This window comes from Zophobas morio, unplaced genomic scaffold (genome assembly GCF_036711695.1).
Source record: "Zophobas morio isolate AGI-343-1 ecotype UQ-CSIRO unplaced genomic scaffold, CSIRO_AGI_Zmor_V1 ptg000038l, whole genome shotgun sequence".
In the NCBI taxonomy this organism is placed as follows: Eukaryota; Metazoa; Arthropoda; class Insecta; order Coleoptera; family Tenebrionidae; genus Zophobas; species Zophobas morio.
Window position 1 is genome coordinate 3,655,406 of NW_026972143.1, and position 15,793 is coordinate 3,671,198.

Genomic DNA, 15,793 nt, shown 5'->3' on the forward strand with positions numbered 1-15,793 from the left:
ATACTTCATTCTAACACCACATAAATGATAATATAAATGCTAAAATGCTAAAATTTTGCTATCCACATCACTAACTTCATTGGATTACTCCAAAGCTTTTGATTCCACTAATCATAAGCTCCTAAATGCAAAACTCGAATACCTGGATTTTGACAACATTCTGATACGCTTTTTTCAAATCTTATTTAAACAACAGAGTCAAAAAGTGCATTAAAACAACCAAATGTTGTAATTCGGTGTGGGTAGTTCAGGTGTGCCGCAAGGATCAGTATTCGGCCCGTTGTTATATCTTTGTAGACTTTTGACATACCTAAACACGTTAAATATGCTTCATTTTATTGTTTTGTTGCTGATATTCAGTTGTATACTTTTAATAACAATTGCCATATTTTCCTTTATCCGTTTCTTGATTCTGAAATATCAATATTTGAAAATTGTAATGTTTCAGATTTTTTAAAACACTCTGTATATTAGAATTTGATTGAATTGATCTCACAACAACAAGAAAACCTAAGTTGTATGCTATACCTCAAAGAATCGCGAGCTTGGTAACTCACCCTGTATATGTTTTTTTAATTGGATTTTTCTTATTTTTCGCGGTTCAATTGAGTAATTGTGTTTTTTTTACTTTCTATTACTTATTTTATTATTAAATCACAAAAATATGAAAATTATATGCTCAAGGTATTACACAAATTAAATATATACAGGGTGAATTCTAAGCACGCGTTCCTCGATATTTCAGTAATTATTGTTATTGAGAATAAAAAAAATATGTATTAAGTAAAAGAGAAAGGCAAAATATAAGCCCCGCCCACCCACCCTGCCTCAATCCTGATGATTTTTTTTGCCGGTCGTAAATCGTGGGGCGGAGCTTAATTGCAAAATCCTTGTTTTCCTAAGATAAGCCCCACCCATCCGTGTCCATCTCAATCTGGCTTTAATAATAGTATTTTTTGAATAATATGATGCTCAAAAACATGTCTTACAAGGAAATTTCTTGTAAACAATTGAGGATTTTGCAATTAAGCTCCGCCCTCTTGGCTCACGATGAATAAAAAAATCATCACAATTGAGATAGGGTGGGTGGGTGGGGCTAACATGTTGCCTTTTTTTTCCCCAAATATACCTAGTCATCTTTTCACCACAAAAACTTAAAACAGATGACTACGTATATTAAGAAAAAAAGGCACAATATAATATAGTGTTCTTATTTTTGTCTATGGAATATCTTATAATTCTTTACATTTTCGCGTTAATTTCTTAGTTTTAAACCCGTAGTCTATTTTTCAAATTCCTATGCGACGTTGCCAAGTTATTTTCATTATCTTGAATTTTTTTAGCAAAGGAAGTTTCACAAAAAAAAAAACACAATAGGTTGATTTTTCAATTTTGTCTTACAATACTTTAAGGACAGAGAAACAAAGGTATATTGAGTTTTAATATACAGAATGTTTACAAAAAATTCTAAATTATTACAATTTTCATTTCTTCAAATAGAACACCTGTATTTTATTACTGCCTCTTATTTTGTTTTTTCTTCTATTTTTTTTATTAGGTATTTTCTATATCTAAAGTTGAGTTTTGGCAAATTTTCACTTTTTTAGGAGTGTTATATTTGAAAAATCTGAAATATCGATTTTTGAAAATTGTAATATTTTAGATTTTTTTAAACACTCTGTATATTAACATTTAACTAAACTGATCCCACAATTCTTCAGTTCTATTAAAAAAAGAAAACCTTAGTTGCATGCTATACCTCAAAAGATGGCGAGCTTAGTAAATCACCGTGTATATGTTTTTTTTAATTAGATTTTTCTTAAGTCATTCTTTTTTTACTTTCTATTACTTATTTTATTATTACACCACAAAAATCTAAAAATTCTAGGATTACAGTTTTACACAAATTGAATATATACAGGGTGAGTTACTATGCACTTATTATATAATAAAAAAAGTTAGGGAGTAAAATTTTTAAGTAGTATACATTAAAATTATTTTGAACTATATGTATTAAGTAAAAAAGAAAGTCAAAAGATTTAATTTAATTTTTAATATATAGGTATAGTATTTTTTGAACAACACGATCCTAACATGCTAATTTTTTGTAGAAAAATAAGGATTTTGCAATTAAGCTCCGCCCCCTTGGCTCACGACGAATAAAAAAATCATCATAATTGAGGCAGGGTGGGTGGGCGGGGCTTATATTTTCTCTTTTTTCTTTATATACATAGTCATCTTTTCACAACAAAAATTTAAAACAGATGACTACGTATATTAAGAAAAAAAGGCATAATATAAGCCCCGCCCACCCGCCCTATCTCAATCGTGCTGATTTTTTTCCCGTCGTAAGTCGTGGGGCGGAGCTTAATTCCAGAATCCTTATTTTCTTACGAGAAATTGCTACGTGAAATATGTTCTTTAGTAATCGTGTTGTTTACAGCAAACTATATGCATTAAGTAAAAAAGAAAGTAAAAAAATAAGCCCCACCCATTTAATTTTTAATATATATAGTATTTTTGAACAATACGTTGCTAAAAACATCTCTTGCATGACAATTTCTTGTAGAGAAATAAGGATTTTTCAATTAAGCTCCGCCCTCTTGGTTCACGATGAATAAAAAAATCACCACAATTGAGGTAGGGTGGGTGGGCGGGGCTTATATTTTGCCCGTTTTTTCTTATTGTACGTAGTCAGCTTTTCACAACAAAAAATTAAAACAGATGACTACGTATATTAAGAAAGAAAGGCATAATATAAGCCCCGCCCACCCGCCCTATCTCAATCGTGATGATTTTTTTTTACCGGTCGTAAGTCGTGGGGCGGTGTTTAATTGCAAAATCCTTGTTTTCCTACTAGAAATTGCTATGAGAAATACGTTCTTGAGTAATCGTGTCGTTTAAAGCAAATTATATGTATTAAGTTAAAAAAGAAAGTCAAAAGATAAGCCAAACCCATTTAATTTTTAATATATATAGTATTTTTTGAACAACACGATGCTAAAAAACATGTCAAATATAGGAATTTCTTGTAGAGAAATAAGGATTTTTCAATTAAGCTTCGCTTTCTTGGCTCACGATGAATACAAAAATCATCACAATTGAGGTAGGGTGGGTGGGAGGGGCTTATATTTTACCTGCTTTTTTACATACGTAGTCATCTTTTCATAACAAAAATTTAAAACAGATGACTAAGTATATTAAGGAATAATATAAGCCCCGCCCACCCTCCCTATCTCAATCGTGATTTTTTTTACCCGTCGTAAGTCGTGGGGCGGTGTTTAATTGCGAAATCCTTGTTTTCCTACTAGAAATTGCTACGAAAAATACGTTCTTGAGTAATCGTGTCGTTTAAAGCAAACTATATGTATTAAGTTAAAAAAGAAAGTCAAAAGATAAGCTCCACCCATTTAATTTTTAATATATATAGTATTTTTTGAACAACACGATGCTAAAAAACATGTCAAATATAGGAATTTCTTGTAGAGAAATAAGGATTTTTCAATTAAGCTTCGCTCTCTGGGCTCACGATGAATAAAAAAAAAATCATCACAATTGCGGTAGGGTGGGTGGGCGGGGTTATATTTTACCGTGTTTTTCTTAATATATATGTAGTCATCTTTTCACAACAAAAATTTAAAACAGATGACTACTTATATTACGAAAAAAAGGCATAATATAAGCCCCGCCCACCCACCCTATCTATATCGTGATGATTTTTTTACCCCTCGTAAGTCATAGGGCGGAGCTTAATTGCAAAATCCTTGATTACCTGCCAGAAATTTCAATGTGAAATATGTTCTTGAGTAATCGTTTTATTTAGAGCAAACTATATGTTTGTATTAAGTAAAAAAGAAAGTAAAAATATAAGCCCCACCCATTTAATTTTTAATATATATATTGTATTTTTTGAACAATACGATGGTAAAAAACATCTCTTACATGGCAATTTCTTGTAGAGAAATAAGGATTTTTCAATTAAGCTCCCCCTCTTGGCTCACGACGTATAAAAAAAATCGTCACAATTGCGATAGGGTGGGTGGGCGGGTCTTATATTTTACACTTTTTTTCTTAATATATGTAGTCATCTTTTCACAACAAAATTTAAAACAGATGACTACGTATATTAAGAAAAAAAGGCATAATATAAGCCCCGCCCACCCGCCCTATCTCAATCGTGATGATTTTTTTTACCCGTCGTAAGTCGTGGGGCGGAGCTTAATTGCAAAATCCTTGTTTTCCTGCGAGAAATTGTTACGTGAAATATGTTCTTGAGTAATCTTGTTGTCTACAGCAAACTATATGCATTAAGTAAAAAAGAAAGTCAAAAGATAAGCCCCACCCATTTAATTTTTAATTTATGTAAATAGTATTTTTTGAACAACACAATGCTAAAAAACATGTCTTACATGGGAATTCCTTGTAGAGAAATAAGGATTTTTTAGTTAAGCTCCGCCCTCTTGGTTCACGATGAATAAAAAAGATCACCACAATTGAGGTAGGGTGGGTGGGCGGGGCTTATATTTTGCCTGTTTTTTCTTATTGCACGTAGTCAGCTTTTCACAACAAAAACTTAAAATCGATGACTACGTATATTGAGAAAGGCATAATATAATACAGTGCTTTTATTTTTGTTTATGGAATATTCTATATATCTTTACATTTTCTCCTTGATTTCTTCCTATGCTTTAAACCCGTAGTCTATTTTTGAAATTCCTATGTGACGTTGCCACGTTATTTTAATTGTCTTGATTTTTTTAGCAAAGGACGTTTCGCAAAAAAAAAAAAAACGCAATCTCTAAGACTATTGGACTGATATCAAGTTTTATTTGTAATTTAGGAAAGTCGTGTAGATGGTAAAACGATAACCAAAATTTGTCTGATTATCCCCACCAACATTTTGATTACGTCACCTAAAAATTTTGCATCGTAAATGCTATTTAAATTTGATAAAATAACAACGATATTTTTTTTTTAGGATTCGTCTCCAAATGAATACAAGCTTTGAGATAAATTTTAGCAAAAAACCCATTAATTTTTATTCAGAGAGCAATAAAAAACACGATCAAAGACAACCAAGGATTTTTGAAGACGTGTCTTTGATAGAATTTTAGTCTTGTCAGATTACCGTCAAATCGAAAATTGGAGTTGAAAGCGCAACGATCAAAATTCCATGGCTGTCTTTGACTGCGTTTTTTATTGCTCTTTCCCCTAATATGTAATAAATTCTTATAAAAACTATACATAATAAAAAATAAAGTATGAAAAATAATTGACATAATTTTGATTTTTTCTAATATTTTTGACAAGGTCGTGATTAAACTAACAGATTTTCCACTGTTCAGGAAAATATACAATTTCCAAACACGAATTTATAATGATAATATATAGTTAGCAATAAAAGGACGGCAAAATTTTAGCACTTCTTGTTATTTCTTGTGGCATTAGAATGAAGATTGAGCCGACCAATTTGCATAAATCTGTCTAAAAATCTCAATACAACTTACGTGTACAGGTCAGACTAACGACATAACTATCACATTCCCGACCACCCCTCGTACACACAAACCGAGCATCTCCCCATTAACCGCTAGGTGTCGCTGTCCCTGCAAACACTCAAACTTGGCGCCTTAGCCCAACTATGCCACATTTCGCCGCCAAACCTAAACACCAAACACCCGAAAACCAAGCCGAAAAAGCAAACGTTACCTCGCCTCATAGCTTTAGTCAACTCCCAACCATCCCTCAACCAACCATGAACCCGCAATACAAAATCGCCGAACTGTCACACGACATCCCGACCACGAACCCGTACAACATCATCGACAAGAGCAGCGTCCACAGGACGAACAGGAAGAAGGCCAGGTCCATCCGTAGCGTTTCCCTCGTTCGCCACCATCTTGCGACTTTCGTGTTTTAAAAATAAAACCCGCTCTTGGCAGCGGAGGCGGCTCGCCTACGTTCGCTCTCGGAAAAAATTTTCGACGAATCTCTACGACCTACCAGGAGGTGGCGGCGGTGTCTGCGGCTCAGCAGGATCGACGAGCTCTTCGAGGAGGTCATGGTACCGACGGAGCGGTGCGCGAATGGGCGGTTTGTGGGAACATTGCAACTTTGGAAAGGTGACGTTTTCGACGTCATTGGAAAAAATAAATGAGGAAGCGACTGACATGACGGACTGGCGCGACTCGGCGATTTTTTTTGGGGAAAGGTGACGCGATTCGGCGGGGGCGGCGAATACTAGCGCGGTGGATCATTTTGGCTCTGGAGATCGGAAAATAAGCAAAATTTATGACGATGTTGGATGAAATTCGTAGGATTTTAAAAAGGTTCTCCATTTTTTTCGTTCTAGTACAGTCGAACTTCTATAATTCGAACCTGTATTAAGAATGTCAAATACCAAACAGTACTTTAGCCACCATTCTCCATGCGCAAAAGTACAAAATCTATTGCGCATTATTCAAAAATAATTTCGCCTGCAGATAACAAAATGTATATTTAGTAAAACAAATTCTCAATGTTAAAATAGATTCGAGCATCAAATTATTGTTTTTAGTACTACAACAATTTGGTCACACACTACGGGTTTCCATAATCCCTAAATATTTAGATTGAATAAAGTGGATTCATTACCGAAAATTTTGAAACCGATCAGCAGAGTAATTTTTTTTAACAATAATTAATCTTTATTTAATAAATTTATTACGGGTAGATTTTATATGGGAAGTATATGGGTGGAAATACCCCAGGTAAAACTGTTTCTCTTTCTATCTTATGCACTTCGTGTGAGACAAAAAATTACCAAATTTTGAGTATGTCGTTGAAATTTTATGTCAAATTTGCCGATATCAGTCTTATCTTAGCAGATACTAGCCCCGCCCACCCACCCTCTTTTTAGAAGATATGTCATTTGCGAAAACCAGTTTTATCTAAACAGGTACTAACCCCGCCCACCCGCCCTCTATTTTGTTAGAGGGATCTTATTAGCCAAAATCATTGATTTGATCCGATCTGAATGAAATGAATGACCTTATGTTGAACAGAAATAAAATTAGTCGTTAGAATGAGAAGAGTGGGGTTGGGCAGGACCAGTACCTGCTAAGATAAGACTGATTTTGGGAAATAATATACCTTCCAAGAAAATAGAGGGTGGGTGGGCGGGGCCAATACTTGCCAAGATAAGACTGATTTTGGCAAATGATATACCCTCTACCTTTCAATTTCTTAGAGTCTTACCTTAGCAGGTACTAGTAAAGATAAAGAAACGTGCAAACCGTTTGTTACAAGTGAGTTTTTCTATTACAAAATTTTGTGTTGATGTCATCCACATTTTTGCAAGGACGCATATATCAGTTTGGATATAAAACACTTCATTTTATTTTGATTTTCGATGTAATTCATATTTGGTTAACTTGTCTAGATCTAGGGGAGGCTTAGCATTCCCTAGCCTCCCCCTAACTACGGCCTTGTCTAGGGGTTATGAAATATCGAGAAAATATGTACCAAATTGTCCGACGCAATCCATTACTGAACGTCCTTAGGTTATCCTCGATAAGAATAACAACTTGAAAGTGTTTATATTGGTACATCGGAAGAATGTCACGTAGAAATTAGAATTTATTCGGCAAAATTTTGAGATAACATCATCAATTTTGGGGTTGATAAAGATACATTTTGATTAAAAAGTTACCATGTTTACAATAATTTCAAAACGTCTGCAAGATTTCAAAGTATTCAGTGTTGCAATTCTTGATTTAATCAATAAAATAAATTCACGCATTCATTAATTTTTTTGAATCAACTTATATGAGAAACTCCAAAAAATATAAATGGAATGATAAATCACAGGTACTACTAAAAACATGTCTTACATGGTAATTTCTTACCGAGAAATAAGGATTTTGCAATTAAGCTCTGCCCTCTTGGCTAACGACGAATAAAAAAAATCATAACAATTGAGACAGGGCGGGTGGGCGGGGCTTATATTTGCCCTTTTTTCCTTAATGTACTTAGTCATCTTTTCACAACAAAAACTTAAAATAGATGACGACGTATATTAAAAAAAAAGGCATATTATAAGCCCCGCCCACCCGACTAATCTCAATCGTGATGATTTTTTTTACCCCGTCGTAAGTCGTGGGGCGGAGCTTAAATGCAAAATCCCTGTTTACCTACGAGAAATTGTTATTTGAACTATGTTTTTGAGTAATCGTGTTGTTTAAAGCAAACTATATGTATTAAGTAAAAAAAAAAGTCAAAAGATAAGCCCCACCCATCCGCCTCGATTTCAATCTGGCTTTAATTTTTAATACACATACAATTTTTTAAACAATACTATGCTCAAAAACATGCCTTACATGGAAATTTCTTGTAGACAAATGAGGATTTTGCAATTAAGCTCCGCCCTCTTGGCTCACGACGAATAAAAAATCATCACAACTGAGACAGGGTGGGTGGGTGGGGCTTATATTTTACCTGTTTTTTTTTAACGTACATAGTCATCTTTTCATAACAAAAATTTAAAACAGATTACTAAGTATATTAAGGAATAATATAAGCCCCTCCCACCCACCCTATTTCAATCGTGGGGCAGAGCTTAATTGCAAACACCTTGTTTTCCTACGAGAAATTGCTACGTGAAATATGTTCTTGAGTAATCGTGTTGTTTACAGCAAACTATATGCATTAACTAAAAAAGAAAGTCAAAAGATAAGCCCCACCCATTTAATTTTTAATTTATGTAAATAGTATTTTTTCAACAACACAATGCTAAAAAACGTCTTACATGGCAATTTCTTGTAGAGAAATAAGGATTTTTCAGTTAAGATCCGCCCTCTTGGTTCACGATGAATAAAAAAAAACACCACAATTGAGGTAGGGTGGGTGGGTGGGGCTTATATATATAAATTTTTTTTTTCTTAATACACGTAGTCATCTTTTCACAACAAAAAAAAACAGATGACTACGTATATTAAGAAAAGAAGGCATAATATAATACAGTGTACTTATTTTTGTTTATGGAATATATAATTAATATATATTACATTTTCTGGTTGATTTCTTCCGGAGTCTATTTTTGAAATTTCTATGCGACGTTGCCACGTTATTCTAATTATCTTGAATTTTTTGGCAAAGGAAGTTTCGCAAAAAAAAACGCAATACGTTTATTTTCAATTCTGTCTTACAATATTTTGTGGACAGGTAAACAAAGGTATATTTATATTCAGTTTTAATATACAGAATGTTTCTAAAAAATTCCAAATTATTACAATTTTAATTGTTTCAAATAGAACAGCTGTATTTTATTACTGCTTCTTATTCTGATTTTTCTTCTCATTCTTTTTTGTTAAGTATTTTCTATAGATAAAATTGAGTTTTTGTAAATTTTCATTTTTATTAGGAGTGTTCTTTTTTAAAAAACTGAAATATCGATATTTAAAAATTGGAAAGTTTTAGATTTTTTTAAACATTCTGTATATTATGATTTGATTACATTGATCCCACAACAATTCATCAGTTCTACTAAAAAAAGAAAATCTAAGATGTATGCTATACCTCAAAGGAGCGCGAGTTTAGTACCTCACCCTGTATATGTATGTTTTTTAAATTTTTCTTATTTTTCGCGGTTCAGTTAAGTCATTCTTTTTTTACTTTTTATTGCTTATTTTATTAATAGATCACAGTTTTACACAAATTAAACATATACAGGGTGAATTTCCCTCGGATTCTTTTTTGTCAAGTATTTTCTATATATACAGTTGAGTTTTTGCAAATTTTCACTTTCTTTCTTTCTTAGAAGTGTTCTATTTGAAAAAACTGAAATATGGATATTTGAAAATTGTAATGTTTTAGAATTGTTTTATGAAGACTCTGTATAATAAAATTTAATTTAATTTAATTGAAACCACAACAAAGCGTGCATCTTTGTTTAACTCTCCATTAAATATTATAACACAGATTATAAAAATTTCATTTTTATTATGATTTTTTTGTGAAGCCTTGCATTTCTAAAAAAAAAAAAAAATCAAAAGTGTCAACGTCGCATTGGAATTTCCAAAATAAGCTAGGGATATAAAATAAGAATTCAGTGCATTCGGATTTGTAGTTCCTGATTAAATCAATGGAATAAATTCAGGTATTCATTAATTTTTTTGAGTCAGCCTTTATAAGCAAATCCAAAAAATATGAATGTAATGATAAATCACAAGTACAGACTCATCATATTTTCAACATTGTAGATAGGATTTATTCGGCAAAATTTTAAGCTGACGTCTTCAATTTTTTGGACGGGATAAGTAAATATATTTTGATCAAAAATTTACCATGACTATCATAACCTTAAAACATCTGCAAGATTTCAAAGAATTCGGTTTTGCAGATTCAATATGTTTTATAATTTTGATTTACTATGTTATTTCATACGATTTAAAACCCATTTACTATGTACAATTTTGAAGTGACGTCATCACATTATTTGTGGGGATGATTAACCACATTTTGTTTAGCGTTTTACCATCTACATGATATTCCTAATATAAATACAAAATTTGACAAAAATCAACCTAGAAGGTTAATAATAATTACTTTAGGGAAGGTTGTCGACCTCCTCAGGAAGGTTTTTGGTAGTGTTGGGCGATTACGAATGATATAATCGAGATATCTCGATTATACCCGAATAATCGATCATTCGATTATCGTTTAGAAATCATTCGTTTATTCGATTATTCGTTTCGTTTTTCGTTTCGATTGCGCACGAGTACACGAACCGATTACGATTCGAGATTTCGAAATAATTCATTCGGATTCAGGCAACTAAGCGTGGAAAATAATCGAAATCATTAGTAAATTTCATTGTTGGTGGTAGTGTGTTACAAGTGTGACTGATTATAACTAACTACATAATATAATAATTTACAAACATATTGGGCCGTATGATTTCTCTTTTGTTAAGCCAATCGGTTTCTAAAATTTTGATTACAATGAGTGAGAAAAGAATTACGATAAAAGCATATATCAAAGAGAAAAAAAAAAATAAATAACGAACGTCTCTAAATATTAATTAAGAGAAAAGAATACGGACCACTGACAATGAAACTATTTTCAATCAATAAATAAATCGTAATTGAATGTTGGATTTAGATTTCGTCAAGCCACGCATGCGCTCTGGACAATAATAGAATTTTCGAGTGATTATTCGATTATTTTAAACGATTATTTCGATTCATTCGATTAGTGAAATATGTCGATTATGCCCAACACTAGTTTTTGGCTGGCTGTTCGGTCCGCAACTTTAAATATCGTCGCGCTCCTGGCGGCAAAACCCTGAACTAACCACTCAAACTAATTTTTTTTTCAATAATTGATTAAGGACCGTAGCACCTGTTAAAATCATTCGACGTATTTTGAATTAACTTATGGTACATTTTGATTTTAATAATCACATTATTATTTAAATCAATTGCACTAATTAATAACAAATAGATATTTAATATGTCCGCGGCCTTTGAAATACGTTACTTTGTTAGTGTGAGGATTTTCAAGCGATTCTATGACGTTTAATACACAAAAAAGAGGAAAAAATTGAAGACAATGGTGCTTTGAACTGTCTTTAGGGGCTTAAAACATAAAAAAGCTGCAATTTGATGTATAATACATCTATATTAATATCATTTTATCATTAAAAAAGGGAAAAAATTGTTATACCACCTCTAGCAAGTCCCTTTTTAAGAACACAGAAAAAAATGACTGGTGGAATGGGGAACGTTATGCCTTAGAAAGAGAAACAAAGAAGATAGTTACGAAATAATCGCCGATGACTCATGGAAGCGGAAGTCGCAAATGGGTGATCTAGAGAAGTCTAGAAGCCGAAACAAAAGTTCCTCAGAATCAGAGGAACATATAGAAATGAGTGGATAAAGGAAATTAAATCAGAGAAAGAAGTCTGGAAATACATTAATAAAAATAAAAAATTTCATGGAGTTGCTGGGAGCGAGTACAGAAAAACAAGAAATGACTGAAATAAAAGAAAAAGACGAAAGTAAAAAAGAGAAAGGCAGTGGGGAATGATGGGATTCCAAATGAAGCGTGGCTGAAGGCACTTTAAATAATAGAAATTATGAAGGAGTTGTCAGATTTACAAGGGAAATAAAGAAAAGACGGAAAACTATAGAGGAATAACTTTGCTAAATATGAACTATATCAAGGAACTGTACAAAAACACAACGATTAATGTAAGAATGAATGGGAAATCGTGGAAATTTTGATACGAAAAAGGGGGAAGACAGAGGTGACCATTGAGCCCAAGTTTTTTCGCTACTTATATGGAAGATCTTGAAGATGTGTTTAGCAAACTACAGGTGGGGGTAATGAAGAAAGTTTGATATGCGGGTGACAACTTAGTCGGAAAAATAAATTAAAGAAATGATTAGAAATCGTGAAAGGAAGAAGTAAGGGATTTGTAGTAAATGTGGTCAAACAAAAAAAGTTAAGAGGTTGTATCAAATAAAACAGAATAAAAACGATAAGATGATTTAAGAAGAATTCGTAGTTAATAAAGGACTTCGATAATCACATATATTTAAATCAAACTTTAAAAAAAGGGAACAGTCTATGTCAAAATAGGGGAATAACAATAGCTAACGATAAATTATACCGGGCGTCTGGAAACTCTTCAGTACGTTATGTACGGGGGTTTCGGGAGTCCCAAAAAAATAATAAAAAAATTCTTTATGATGTAGATTATGAAAAAAAAAACGTAACTTTATAAAAGTAAAATTGCTAACATTGTACACACTTAATGCGTGGACACCTCCGGCTTACTGTCTGATTTCTTAGTAACGATGGTGACTGATCCACCTTTTATTTTTTTTTTAGGACAATAACCATAACAACTAGTAGACATTAATCAATAAAAAAAAAACATTTAACAAGACATCTATAAATTATAAAGAGAAACAAAACCAACAAAAGAAAAATCATTTTTTGTAGAAGCTAGTCATCAGTACTTGCTAGGATAAAACTGATTTTGGCAAATAACATACCCTCTAAGAAAAGAGAGGGTGGGTGGGCGGGGCTAGTACCTGCTAAGATAAGACTGATTTTGGCAAATGAGATACCCTCTAAGAAAACAGAGGTGGGTTTTAAATTTTCAAAAAAAAAACAGGCTCGCAAAATTAACTCATAAACAGGTCAGGTCAGAATTTTCCAAAAATAGAACATCAAAATCTCCCAATATTATTTTAATTAATTTATAAAAAAAAATCTCCATGGGCTCCCAAAATAATACACGATGAGTGTGTTTGGGCACTATAAAGAAGAAGGAAGGTCTTAAAATAAATATAACCAAATCCGAGTACTGTCATACGAAGAATCGAAATAGAAAACCAACAAATGGAAACTCAGAACACAGAAGAAAACACACAAAAAAGAAATTATACTCAGTATTTGTATCCAGCATCATTTTCGAATAGTATTTCAGTGATTTATTTCATTTTTGTATATATACTTTTTTTTAATATCATTGTATGTACCGTGTGATTTTTTAAAATTTGTGATCTAGTTTTCGCTGCCCATTATGTGACCAAATTACGTAAATCGTCCCTCTGAGATAAATATTTACGAACGCTTTCGCAGTAAGTTTACTTGTCAGAAAATTGTTAAAACGGACCTGATATTGTTTTCCTACAAATTGGTGGTATAATTATGAAAAAGAATGATTTCTTGTTACTGGTTCAATCAAACAATGAACAATGATCTTGTCAATTTAACATTTTTTAGTGATAAAATCTATAAAAATTGTTGTTTTATTTCTCGAAATCACTAGAAATTCAATATTTTTTTGTACGATAATATTTAAATTGTGATACGTCTAAAGGGATGGATGGTTTTTCCTAAGTTATTATTTAAATTTCCTAGATTCTCATTTTGGAATAAAATAGTAATTTGCAGTATACAATATGTAATTATAAACAGTGACGCGCTTTGAAAAATGATTAGTAACAAAAGTCAACCTGTGTTACGGCCTGAATTTTGAATATTTATTCTCGGGCACTTCTCTCACAGCGAAGTGTGTACCGAACGACGTTATTGTGATTTCGATCGTATTTAACACGCATTTATTTATGGGAACCTGAATTTGAATATTTATTCTCGGGCACTACTCTCACAGCGAAGTGTGTACAGAGCGATGTGATTGTAATTGTATTAAATTGATTTTAATTTAATATCATGGAGATTGTCATCGTTTTACTGTTGTAGTATGGTGCCACGAAATTTTCGTTACTGTATAGTTAATTAATTTTATCCGACTAATATTATTTATGTGAACCTGAATTTGAATATTTATTCTCGGGCACTCCTCTCACAGCGAAGTGTGTACAGAGCGATGTGATTGTAATTATATTAAATCGATTTTAATTTAATATCATGGAGATTGTCATCGTTTCACTGTTGTAGTATGGTGCCACGAAATTTTCGTTACTGTATAGTTAATTAATTTTATCCGACTAATATTTATGTGAACCTGAAATTGAATATTTATTCTCGGGCACTCCTCTCACAGCGAAGTGTGTACAGAGCGATGTGATTGTAATTATATTAAATTGATTTTTATTTAATATCATGGAGATTGTCATCGTTTTACTGCTGTAGTATAGTGCCACGAAATTTTCGTTACTGTATAGTTAATTAATTTAATACGACTAATAACTTCGGGAGTACAAATTTCAGATGAACACAAGTCAGTCTAATTTTTCAACATTTTTTAGGAATGTGGCAACCGGGCTAGCGCAGATGTGCAGTCTGACCTTTGGACTAATATTCTGTGAAGGCCCGGATGACTGTATTCAAATACAAGCCTATAATTTGAAGTCCTGATAAGTTTTGATTTTCTTTGTATTTAAATTTGTACCGCACCCATCCACTTTAGATAAGCTATTACGAACTAAGTAGAGAACTGTGTACATTTCACAAGGTGTATGATTTGGAGAAAACAGGTTTAATTCTTGTTGATATAACATAACCTAGCTTTGTAAATTCGGCCAAAGATAACCCATATTCAGACTAACTAGACCACAAATCAAAAAATCATCCGGTATAACACTGTTGTGAAAGACAAGTGGACTTTTTATTATTTGATTACATTATTTAAAACGGCGACTGTGTAATATTTTTAAAAAACGTTATTCCTGTCCCACCTCCACGCAAATATACAGAGTGAGTCAACAAAATGAGCATTTCTTTATAACAAAATACATTATTTCAATCGTGCGTTGCGCTTTTCCGCTCCTCGATATCCACCTTGCTACGCCAATTCCGCCTGACTATCTTTTATTCATTGCTTTTCCGACTTTTCTCGTTCTGCTTCTGGCTCTTCTACCACTTACATTTCTCGATTCGTTACTATTCGTACTATTAGTAGGCGGGTCGTCTTTTTCACGTTCGCCGTTTTTATTTTCAACATCGCCCCATTTGTAACGAAACGTTTTGCGAAACGGTGACGACCAACAAACTTGCTGATAGAATCGGTCCAATTTATTATCCCAGAGCCACGCACCCTAATATCAGAACGGGGAATTTTGAACGTGAGTCGAGCAACTGACCCACCTGTGCTGACTCACACTTGGAAAAAAAAAATGTAATAAAACGAAAAATCGACAGAAAAATCAGTCAAGAACGTTGTCGACTTTGTGTCTACGATTTAAGGGTGTGTTGTATTTCCCTTTGTCGATTAAAAAAAAAAATAATAGTGAAATCGGGGTACATTCTTAAAAAAAAATCAAAAAACAACAAAAAT

General features: G+C 32.7%; 1 protein-coding gene across 3 annotated transcripts in view; it reads right to left on the minus strand.

The window, feature by feature from the left end:
* The window catches only part of LOC135140093 (ubiquitin carboxyl-terminal hydrolase 2-like), a 37,193-nt gene that overhangs the window by 8,585 nt on the left and 12,815 nt on the right, over positions 1 to 15,793 (minus strand). The window lies entirely within an intron of this gene.